We start from the raw sequence: 12,358 nt of genomic DNA on the forward strand, positions 1-12,358 counted from the left end.
TGTACATACCAGTTGCGTTGGTCCTGGCAGTATGGGTTCGAGTCACTTCTGGGGTGTGAGTTTTCAGTTGTATATAGTCCTGGGGACCATTCAGGCTTGTTTGCATTTGTGTTCCTCACGTGTGCCCCAAAGAATGAGGTGATTTGATAAAATGCTATGCCCAAGATTACCATCCGAGTGCCGGCGGGGAAGTGGTTCAAATAGCTTCGGCTATCACTTCCTTATGTCCGGTCGTGATGGTCAAGCGGATTAAGGCGTCCCTGTACATACCAGTTGCGTTGCTCCTGGCAGTATGGGTTCGAGTCACTTCTGGGGTGTGAGTTTTCAGTTGTATATAGTCCTGGGGACCATTCAGGCTTGTTTGCATTTGTGTTCCTCACGTGTGCCCCAAAGAATGAGGTGATTTGATAAAATGCTATGCCCAAGATTACCATCCGAGTGCCAGCGGGGAAGTGGTTCAAATAGCTTTGGTTATCACTTCCTTATGTCCGGTCGTGATGGTCAAGCGGATTAAGGCGTCCCTGTACATACCAGTTGCGTTGCTCCTGGCAGTATGGGTTCGAGTCACTTCTGGGGTGTGAGTTTTCAGTTAAATATATATATATTTATATATATATATATATATATATATATATATATATATATATATATATATATATATATATATATATATATATATATATATATATTCAAAATTCGTCAGTGTACTACATTTTTGTTGTTGCTTTTAGGTGTTGCTTTTAACCAGTGTACGTGGGTCTGATTGTGCAACCACGGTTCGAAGAATAATGAAGATATGAACAAACGGCCTGTGGTCACTATACAGTCTGGAAGGGCAAAAGAAGAAATTGGCATTTCTACAAAAACAAGAACTATATAATGTTATTTTAAGTAAGTAACCAAAAAATTAAATAATTTTTTTAAAGTTTAAAATTCACTTAAAAATTTAAATTTTAAGTTAAAAAATTTTAACCAAAAAACTTAATATTTTTCATATTTGGAACCATTCCATAATATTTTCCCAAGCATAAATGATTATATTTCTATCACTTGCTCCTAAGATTGTTTCATTTAATAGAGGTTGGGCATAATTGTTCTCTGCTGCTAATAGAACTGACTGACTTAGCTATAGGAAAATGTAAACTTAATTGGTTTATCCATTACAGTATTTTGCAGTTTATTTCATGATCCTGTGCTTAATACTTGCATAAATAGTAGATTACAAAATGCATTTTTATATCATTAGTATTGAATAATAATAATGCAAATAATTGACTTATAAATGATGTACAATTAATTGGTAGGTGATATTATATTATTAATATATTTTCATTCTTGCAAAGCCTTAACAAAGCCATTAACATGTTAATATAAACTTGATCACCTTCCACTTATTTTCTCATGTGCTACCTACATGTACAAAACCTTATTCCTAAATGCATATTTTGTTCTGAAACTTGTCCTTTATATGTTGTGTATCACCATCTTTGGAGAGTTTTATCTGATTGATGTATAAATTACTTTTAATTTTACAGAATATTATTGTTATACTGAATTTATTATTATATAAATAACTTAATTTTACAGAATCATCTATCAACGCACATCCACAAGTTGAGGAGGAGGATGTGACCTTCCAGATTTCTGAAGTACTGAAACATGCACCAAACAGGCCTGGTGGATCTAGGTACAAGGTAAACAAATTTAATTTTTTTTTTTTTTTTTTTACTAATTGTCCGATATATATATATATATATATATATATATATATATATATATATATATATATATATATATATATATATATATATATATATATATATATATAATGTATCATACCTAGTAGCCAGAACGCACATCTCAGCCTACTATGCAAGGCCCGATTTGCCTAATAAGCCAAGTTTTCATGAATTAATGTTTTTTTTCGACTACCTAACCTAACATTTTCAGCTACCTAACCTAACCTATAAAGATAGGTTAGGTAGGGTTGGTTAGGTTCGGTCATATATCTATATTAATTTTAAATCCAATAAAAAAAGAATTGTCCTCATACATAATGAAATGGATAGCTTTATCATTTCATAAGAAAAAAAATAGAGAAAATATATTAATTCATGAAAACTTGGCTTATTAGGCAAATCGGGCCTTGCATAGTAGGCTGAAAAGTGCGTTTTGGCTACTAGGTACGACATATATATATATATATATATATATATATATATATATATATATATATATATATATATATATATATATATATATATATATATATATATATATATATATAATATATATATAATATATATATAATATATATATAATATATATATATATATATATATAGATATATATATAATATATATATATATATATATATAGATATATATATATATATATATATATATATATATATATATATATATATATATATATATATATATATATATATATATATATATATATATATATATATATATATATATATATATATATTAGTATATTTTGGTAGCAGTCTTTCCTGTAGATATATATTATTAAATATGACCGAAAAAGTAAGATTAATAATTCTAACACGAATTTTCTCAATCTTTCGTACATTACGCTTCACTGTTGGAGGTAAATCAAAAATCACTTCTCCAAAATTCATTTTTATTTCTAGTCTGACGCGACACGGGCGCGTTTCGTAAAACTTATTACATTTTCAAAGACTTCACAAATACACAACTGATTAGAACTTACGTCTCTCTGATATTATATCTACATTTGAGTGAGGTGGGAAGGGTGATGTGGCATTAACACAAGACAGAACAGGAGGGGATATTAATAGGGTATTAAAAGTATCAACACAAGACAGAACAGAAACAATGGGTATTGAATAGAAGTGTTTGTAGAAAGCCTATTGGAGCCTCCTTAATGAAGGAGGCATTTGAGCAGAGTTCCGTGCTGCGTTTTACTTACGAGACGGAAAAGGATGGGAAGCTGCCTTTTCTAGATGTAACAGTCATGGAAAAGGGCGGAGGTTTCCACACTGCAGTCTACACTAAGGAAACAAACATAGGAATGTGCCTAAATGCCAACAGCGACTGCCTCGACAGGTACAAGAGGAGTGTTGTTAACGCATACGTCGACCGTGCTCTCAGCCACAGCTCAGAATGGAAGCAAGTCGACGAAGAACTCTGTAGGGTAAGGCAGGTCCTAGTCAATAACGGCTTCTCCAATGGTTTCATCGAAGACATCATAAGAAGGAAAGTGAAAAGCCATGCAACCTCTGAAGAGACAACTAACACAACACCTATACCCCCTATTAGACTATTTTACAGGAACTTCTTTTCCACAGCTCATAAAACGGAGGAAAGGGTCCTGAAAGATATTGTTAATAGAAACGTTATCCCTACAGACAAAAATCAGAGGATACAACTGACGATTTACTATAAAACCAGAAAAACGGCCAGCCTACTCATGAGAAACTCTCCAGACACAAAACAAAACGCTTTAAAAGAGACTAACGTCGTCTATGCCTTCAAATGCCCACTTGGGGACTGTAAGCTCCAAAAAACCCAGTATATAGGCAAGACAACAACATCTCTTTCTAGGCGTTTAACGATGCATAAGCAACAGGGCTCCATTAAGGAACATATAATCTCTTCCCATAACCAAACCATCGCCAGAGAAATCCTCGTAAACAACACAGAAATCATCGATAGATACAGCGATAGCAGGCGGCTTGACGTTTGCGAGGCACTACACATCAAGAAGTCAACACCAGCAATCAACAGCCAATTATTGCACAACTATATTCTACCCACCTCAAGACTCCGCTCCAATATAGAAGCATCAAGAAATATGGACCAATAGGCTTTCTACAAACACTTCTATTCAATACCCATTGTTTCTGTTCTGTCTTGTGTTGATACTTTTAATACCCTATTAATATCCCCTCTTGTTCTGTCTTGTGTTAATGCCACATCACCCCTCCCACCTCACTCAAATGTAGATATAAAATCAGAGATACGTAAGTTCTAATCAGTTGTGTATTTGTGAAGTCTTTGAAAATGTAATAAGTTTTACGAAACGCGCCCGTGTCGCGTCAGACTAGAAATAAAAATGAATTTTGGAGAAGTGATTTTTGATTTAAGAACATAAGAACATCAGAACAAAGGTAACTGCAGAAGGCCTATTGGCCCATACGAGGCAGCTCCTATTTATAACCACCCAATCCCACTCATATACTTGTCCAACCCGCGCTTGAAACAATCGAGGGACCCCACCTCCACCACGTTACGCGGCAATTGGTTCCACAAATCAACAACCCTGTTACTGAACCAGTATTTACCCAAGTCTTTCCTAAATCTAAACTTATCCAATTTATACCCATTGTTTCGTGTTCTGCCTTGTGTTGATATTTTTAATACCCTATTAATATCCCCCCTGTTATGTCCATTCATCCACTTGTAAACCTCTATCATGTCACCCCTAACTCTTCGCCTTTCCAGTGAATGCAACTTAAGCTTTGTTAATCTTTCTTCATATGAAAGATTTCTTATTTGGGGAATTAACTTAGTCATCCTACGTTGGACACGTTCAAGTGAATTTATATCCATTCTATAATATGGAGACCAAAACTGAACTGCATAATCTAAATGGGGCCTAACTAGAGCAAGAAATAGCTTGAGAACCACACCAGGTGTCTTGTTACTAACGCTTCGATTAATAAATCCCAGTGTCCTATTCGCCTTATTACGAACATTCATGCATTGATCCTTTTGTTTTAAATTCTTACTAATCATAACTCCCAGATCCCTTTCGCAATCCGACTTCGCAATCTCAACACCATCTAGCTCGTATCTTGTAACTCTATCATCATTTCCTAGCCTCAGAACTTTACATTTATCAGCATTAAACTGCATTTGCCAATCATTTGACCATTTCAAAACCCTATCTAGATCAACTTGAAGTGATAGTGAGTCCTCCTCCGAATTAATTTCCCTACCGATTTTCGTATCATCGGCAAATTTGCAAATAATGTTAGAATTATTAATCTTACTTTTTCGGTCATATTTAATAATATATGTCTACAGGAAAGACTGCTACCAAAATATACTAATATATATATATATATATATATATATATATATATATATATATATATATATATATATATATATATATATATATATATATATATATATATATATATACTAATATATATATATATATATATATATATTGTTACGGTGCCCTCTCCTATTTCTTTCGTTTGCCGGCTTAAAGAGTCATATCAGCTCTCCCTACTGATTCTCTGAGGTTCAGGGAGTCTATTGACATATGTGGCGACCAGACCGGCTGCTAGTTAAAGGAAGGGAGTTACATTATAAGTTGTAAATAATGAGAAATTGGCGCCCTGATATAAAATGAAACAGTATCCCCTACGGCAGATATGACTTTTTGGAAGGGACATTAGCCGATCGCGGATTGGCCGACGTGGGTCGCGGGCGTCCAATCAGGGCCCGCCATGACGTCACCGAGTGCCCCGGGCGGCGGCAACGTGAGAGTTGATCTGACCTTGGAAGCGACAGGACGCGCCTCGGTCTGCTCTCAAGGATTAGAGGCTCTACAAGCCTTATTCAGTGGATTGACTAGCCATCGCAGCCCACCATAAGTTATTGGAGACCCTGCGCTTCTGGGAAGCAAATAAGGAACCAAGTTCATTGAGCAGAGAAGTGCCAAACTTGGAAAATAGTCGGCGACGACGCTGGGGCGGCGCCGCTGGACGTGAGGTCTGGAAGGTGCAGCGGGCAGGCCTAGCTGTGACCGGGTCACATCCACTGAGAATCTTGGAAGGACGACACCATGCCTAGGACAAGGAGCAACGCCTTGTGGAAGGGGCGAGTGTGGGAAAAATAGTGATTAGCTCAGCGCCCATCGATGAACCAGGATTGGGGGCAGCTGAATCTCAGGGATTGGAACGGCGACGACGCGAAGGCTCCACGACACCTGAGGACCTGTGGAACGTCCTGGATCGTCAAGGATCGACTCAAGGAAGCGTGAGAACCTCACACCATCGAGGGACAGGCGTCGTGAGCCAGGAATGTAAGGTAGATCATTTTCCCTCCCATTACCCCTTGTGTGAGTAGGCTAGTTAGGCCACAATATTTATTTATGTATGTGGCAGCAGGACTTTAATACTCTAGTAGTAGAATAGGCTGCAAGGCATCTTGTGTCCAGGACTGTCAGAGAGGACAGTGTGTATGGATGGCAGGACAGTGAAGAAGAGGCGCCGACGTGGTGAAAAGGCCCTCCTGTGAGAGTGTGAGACTCCTGTCTTTCTGCCCAGTTGAAGGAGTGTTGGAGGTCGTGGAAGAAGAGGCTGACGATCTCCAGACTTATTATCCATATTTCCATATTCATGTGTTACTTGTGATTGTGTGTGTGTGTTCATGTAATTTGCATCAGTAAATTCACACATTTTATCACTGTGTTTAAGTGTACCTCCATTTATGATATTTCTCTATGAGCATACACGAAGGTTATCATAGTACCACCTAGGGAACACTACGTTCTCTATAGCAGTTCTTATTGCCTGGAGGGTGGTAAAGACAGCACAGACTTACATAAAAGTGTACCCTTAGCCATCCGATCAGTATCGGTGCCTGAATGGTGGCAACTATTAACGTAGTGGCTACAGAGAGGTAAAGCCACACAGACCTTCCTGGGAGAGTACCCTGGGCCGACAGTCCAGTAGCAGATCCATGGGAGTAGCAACCTTCTGGCTACAAACAATATATAATACACCCACTGAACTGCATTGCTGGGGCGCAGATATAATAACCCAGCTGGCGACCTTGCTAAGAAGAAGATAGAGAACACAGGCGGGAAAGGAGTTCCTGCAAACCTTTTTTGTCTGGCAGGCAAGACTCAGGGAGGTTACGGTTATAAGGTAAGCCTGAGTCTTCCTTCACTCCTCCACGGGTCTAGGCCGGAACTGTTAACAGCAGTTTCCCCCGTGTTTGACTGAAGTGCTTCCAGGGTGAATCAGTGGCACCCCCTTTTGTGGTGGAAGCAAAGACCTGCGGAGGTGGGCATTGTTGGTCCTCTCCTGTGTGACCAAGGAGACTCCGGTGAATCCAGGGAATCGGAGGGGCTGAGTATTTGGGCCTTTTGAGCCCCTAGCGGCTAAGTGTTAGCAGAGCCCCGACCGGACTCACCTCCACGTGACAATATATATATATATATATATATATATATATATATATATATATATATATATATATATATATATGGCCCATACGAGGCATCTCCTATCTAAACACAAAGATTAATCCAGTGTAATTGGCCTGTTATGTTGGACATTGTCTTCTGTGTTGGCATCGATATGTTCTTGTCTTGTCCTTACTCTCATGGTGGGTAGAGTAAATAGTTCTGTGATTTGGGTGTTCATGGTAGGTCGCTCTATTCTTATGTGAATTGCCTCAAGAATTTGTAATCTTCTTGAATCTTGGGTTTTGTCTATTATGCAAGTATTCTTGTTCAACATTTCTCTTGTTAGAATCTTGTTTCTAACAAGAGAAATGTTGAACAAGAATACTTGCATAATAGACAAAACCCAAGATTCAAGAAGATTACAAATTCTTGAGGCAATTCACATAAGAATAGAGCGACCTACCATGAACACCCAAATCACAGAACTATTTACTCTACCCACCATGAGAGTAAGGACAAGACAAGAACATATCGATGCCAACACAGAAGACAATGTCCAACATAACAGGCCAATTACACTGGATTAATATATATATATATATATATATATATATATATATATATATATATATATATATATATATATATATATATATATATATATATATATATATATTAGTATATTTTGGTAGCAGTCTTTCCTGTAGACATATATTATTAAATATGACCGAAAAAGTAAGATTAATAATTCTAACACGAATTTTCTCAATCTTTCGTACATTACGCTTCACTGTTGGAGGTAAATCAAAAATCACTTCTCCAAAATTCATTTTTATTTCTAGTCTGACGCGACACGGGCGCGTTTCGTAAAACTTATTACATTTTCAAAGACTTCACAAATACACAACTGATTAGAACTTACGTCTCTCTGATATTATATCTACATTTGAGTGAGGTGGGAAGGATGATGTGGCATTAACACAAGACAGAACAGGGGATATTAATAGGGTATTAAAAGTATCAACACAAGACAACAGAAAACAATGGGTATTGAATAGAAGTGTTTGTAGAAAGCCTATTGGTCCATATTTCTTGATGCTTCTATATTGGAGCGGAGTCTTGAGGTGGGTAGAATATAGTTGTGCAATAATTGGCTGTTGATTGCTGGTGTTGACTTCTTGATGTGTAGTGCCTCGCAAACGTCAAGCCGCCTGCTATCGCTGTATCTATCGATGATTTCTGTGTTGTTTACTAGGATTTCTCTGGCGATGGTTTGGTTATGGGAAGAGATTATATGTTCCTTAATGGAGCCCTGTTGCTTATGCATCGTTAAACGCCTAGAAAGAGATGTTGTTGTCTTGCCTATATACTGGGTTTTTTGGAGCTTACAGTCCCCAAGTGGGCATTTGAAGGCATAGACGACGTTAGTCTCTTTTAAAGCGTTCTGTTTTGTGTCTGGAGAGTTTCTCATGAGTAGGCTGGCCGTTTTTCTGGTTTTATAGTAAATCGTCAGTTGTATCCTCTGATTTTTGTCTGTAGGGATAACGTTTCTATTAACAATATCTTTCAGGACCCTTTCCTCCGTTTTATGAGCTGTGGAAAAGAAGTTCCTGTAAAATAGTCTAATAGGGGGTATAGGTGTTGTGTTAGTTGTCTCTTCAGAGGTTACATGGCTTTTCACTTTCCTTCTTATGATGTCTTCGATGAAACCATTGGAGAAGCCGTTATTGACTAGAACCTGCCTTACCCTACAGAGTTCTTCGTCGACTTGCTTCCATTCTGAGCTGTGGCTGAGAGCACGGTCGACGTATGCGTTAACAACACTCCTCTTGTACCTGTCGGGGCAGTCGCTGTTGGCATTTAGGCACATTCCTATGTTTGTTTCCTTAGTGTAGACTGCAGTGTGGAAACCTCCGCCCTTTTCCATGACTGTTACATCTAGAAAAGGCAGCTTCCCATCCTTTTCCGTCTCGTAAGTGAAACGCAGCACGGAACTCTGCTCAAATGCCTCCTTCAGCTCCTGCAGATGTCTGACATCAGGTACCTGTGTAAAAATGTCGTCAACATACCTGCAGTATATGGCCGGTTTCAAGTTCATGTCGACTAAGACTTTTTGCTCGATGGTACCCATGTAGAAGTTTGCAAACAGGACACCTAGGGGAGAACCCATGGCGACCCCATCTACTTGCTTATACATGTGCCCATCCGGGCTCAAGAAGGGTGCCTCTTTAGTACAAGCTTGGAGTAGTTTCCTCAGAATACTTTCTGGCATGTCAAGAGGAGTACAGGCTGGATCACGATACACTCTGTCGGCTATCATTCCGATTGTCTCGTCCACAGGTACGTTGGTAAACAGCGATTCTACGTCCAACGAGGCTCTTATCCCTGTGGCCCGTGTGCCCCGCAGTAAGTCCACAAATTCCTTTGGAGACTTCAGGCTGAAGGCGCAAGGAACATAAGGAGTCAGCAGGCCGTTGAGTCGCTTCGCCAGTCTGTACGTGGGTGTGGGTATCTGGCTAATGATTGGCCGAAGTGGGTTTCCAGGCTTGTGCGTCTTGACATTTCCATACGCATATCCAGGTTTATATTCCCCAATGATCTTTGGCAGGTGGAGTCCGGATTTCTTGGCGTTCACAGTTTCGATCAGTTTGTAGACCTTTGCTTTTAATTCGGCTGTAGTGTCCTTCGTTACCCTTTTGGAACTTAGTTTGGTCAGAGAGTATGATGTTCATTTTCGCCAGATATTCGTCTTTTTTAAGAATGACATATATTGGCGACTTGTCACCTCTCCTGACAACTATCTCCTTGTTCTCACGAAGGCTTTTAGCTGCCGCTTTAAGCTCGGGGGACAGTATGGTGCTTCTGTAGTTGCCTCGATTCTTTCCTCCTTCTGCAATAAGTTCTGCTTGTAAGGTATCTTTGGTAGTGACCTTCTTTTGTGTCTCGAGGTCGAATATGTCGTCCAACAGAATTTCCAACTCTACTTTCCGGGCCATTTCACTCGGTCTGGACATAACATGACAGTTTATGCCCAGATTTAGGAGAGTGACTTGGTCCTCAGTGAGGTTAATTCCTGCAAGGTTCAGGAAGCCATCTCTTGGTCGTGGAATTGCCATAGGTCCTCCATATAATGTTGTTAGTTTCTTGATAATCCTTGTTTCAGTGCTGAGGTGATGTTGGTCTGTGAGGATGTCGAGGTGTTGTTCAATGCGGGTACGGATACTATGGTCGATGTTGCTATTTCTCCACTCGTTTGTTGCATGAAGTAGTTGCGTTTTGTTGTCTTTGATTTCATTCTCTGCCTTGTATATCTGATCACGAATCAGATCCTGGCGATATTTTATCGTGAAGGCTTGATTCCTTGCTGCTGGGTCGTGCACTTTAATATTAGTATATTTTGGTAGCAGTCTTTCCTGTAGACATATATTATTACTTACTGCGTTTGCTGCGTTTCACTTACGAGACGGAAAAGGATGGGAAGCTGCCTTTTCTAGATGTAACAGTCATGGAAAAGGGCGAGGTTTCCACACTGCAGTCTACACTAAGGAAACAAACATAGGAATGTGCCTAAATGCCAACAGCGACTGCCCCGACAGGTACAAGAGGAGTGTTGTTAACGCATACGTCGACCGTGCTCTCAGCCACAGCTCAGAATGGAAGCAAGTCGACGAAGAACTCTGTAGGGTAAGGCAGGTTCTAGTCAATAACGGCTTCTCCAATGGTTTCATCGAAGACATCATAAGAAGGAAAGTGAAAAGCCATGCAACCTCTGAAGAGACAACTAACACAACACCTATACCCCCTATTAGACTATTTTACAGGAACTTCTTTTCCACAGCTCATAAAACGGAGGAAAGGGTCCTGAAAGATATTGTTAATAGAAACGTTATCCCTACAGACAAAAATCAGAGGATACAACTGACGATTTACTATAAAACCAGAAAAACGGCCAGCCTACTCATGAGAAACTCTCCAGACACAAAACAGAACGCTTTAAAAGAGACTAACGTCGTCTATGCCTTCAAATGCCCACTTGGGGACTGTAAGCTCCAAAAAACCCAGTATATAGGCAAGACAACAACATCTCTTTCTAGGCGTTTAACGATGCATAAGCAACAGGGCTCCATTAAGGAACATATAATCTCTTCCCATAACCAAACCATCGCCAGAGAAATCCTAGTAAACAACACAGAAATCATCGATAGATACAGCGATAGCAGGCGGCTTGACGTTTGCGAGGCACTACACATCAAGAAGTCAACACCAGCAATCAACAGCCAATTATTGCACAACTATATTCTACCCACCTCAAGACTCCGCTCCAATATAGAAGCATCAAGAAATATGGACCAATAGGCTTTCTACAAACACTTCTATTCAATACCCATTGTTTTCTGTTCTGTCTTGTGTTGATACTTTTAATACCCTATTAATATCCCCTGTTCTGTCTTGTGTTAATGCCACATCATCCTTCCCACCTCACTCAAATGTAGATATAATATCAGAGAGACGTAAGTTCTAATCAGTTGTGTATTTGTGAAGTCTTTGAAAATGTAATAAGTTTTACGAAACGCGCCCGTGTCGCGTCAGACTAGAAATAAAAATGAATTTTGGAGAAGTGATTTTTGATTTACCTCCAACAGTGAAGCGTAATGTACGAAAGATTGAGAAAATTCGCGTTAGAATTATTAATCTTACTTTTTCGGTATATAAAAAATATAAATATAAAATATGAATATATAAATTTTTTTTATATATTCATCATGACAGTCTCTACTGATTTTTTGTTCTCTCCACCAAACTTATATATCCTCCATGGCTATCTAGTGACCTTAATTCTACCTCTAATTGTTTCATTTCTTTTGTTTACTTGCATTTATTGTTGTGTTTTGCCATAATTATTCTCTAATTTTAGCAGACTCAATACTTTGTAAGCTCTTATTGTATTGTTATATTATTATATTGTTGTGTTTTGCTATAATTACTTTCTATTTTACAGCAGATTTAGTTTTCATCTGTTCCTGTAATTGCTTATCTTATTGTATCGTGACATTCTTATCTATATGCTTACTGATATTGATCCTGATCGAAATCTTCTGTCCCATATCCACACTAATCAGCACATTGATCATCATTATTGCAGGTATTACACAGCAAA

Source organism: Procambarus clarkii, chromosome 3 (genome assembly GCF_040958095.1).
Source record: "Procambarus clarkii isolate CNS0578487 chromosome 3, FALCON_Pclarkii_2.0, whole genome shotgun sequence".
Classification (NCBI taxonomy): Eukaryota; Metazoa; Arthropoda; class Malacostraca; order Decapoda; family Cambaridae; genus Procambarus; species Procambarus clarkii.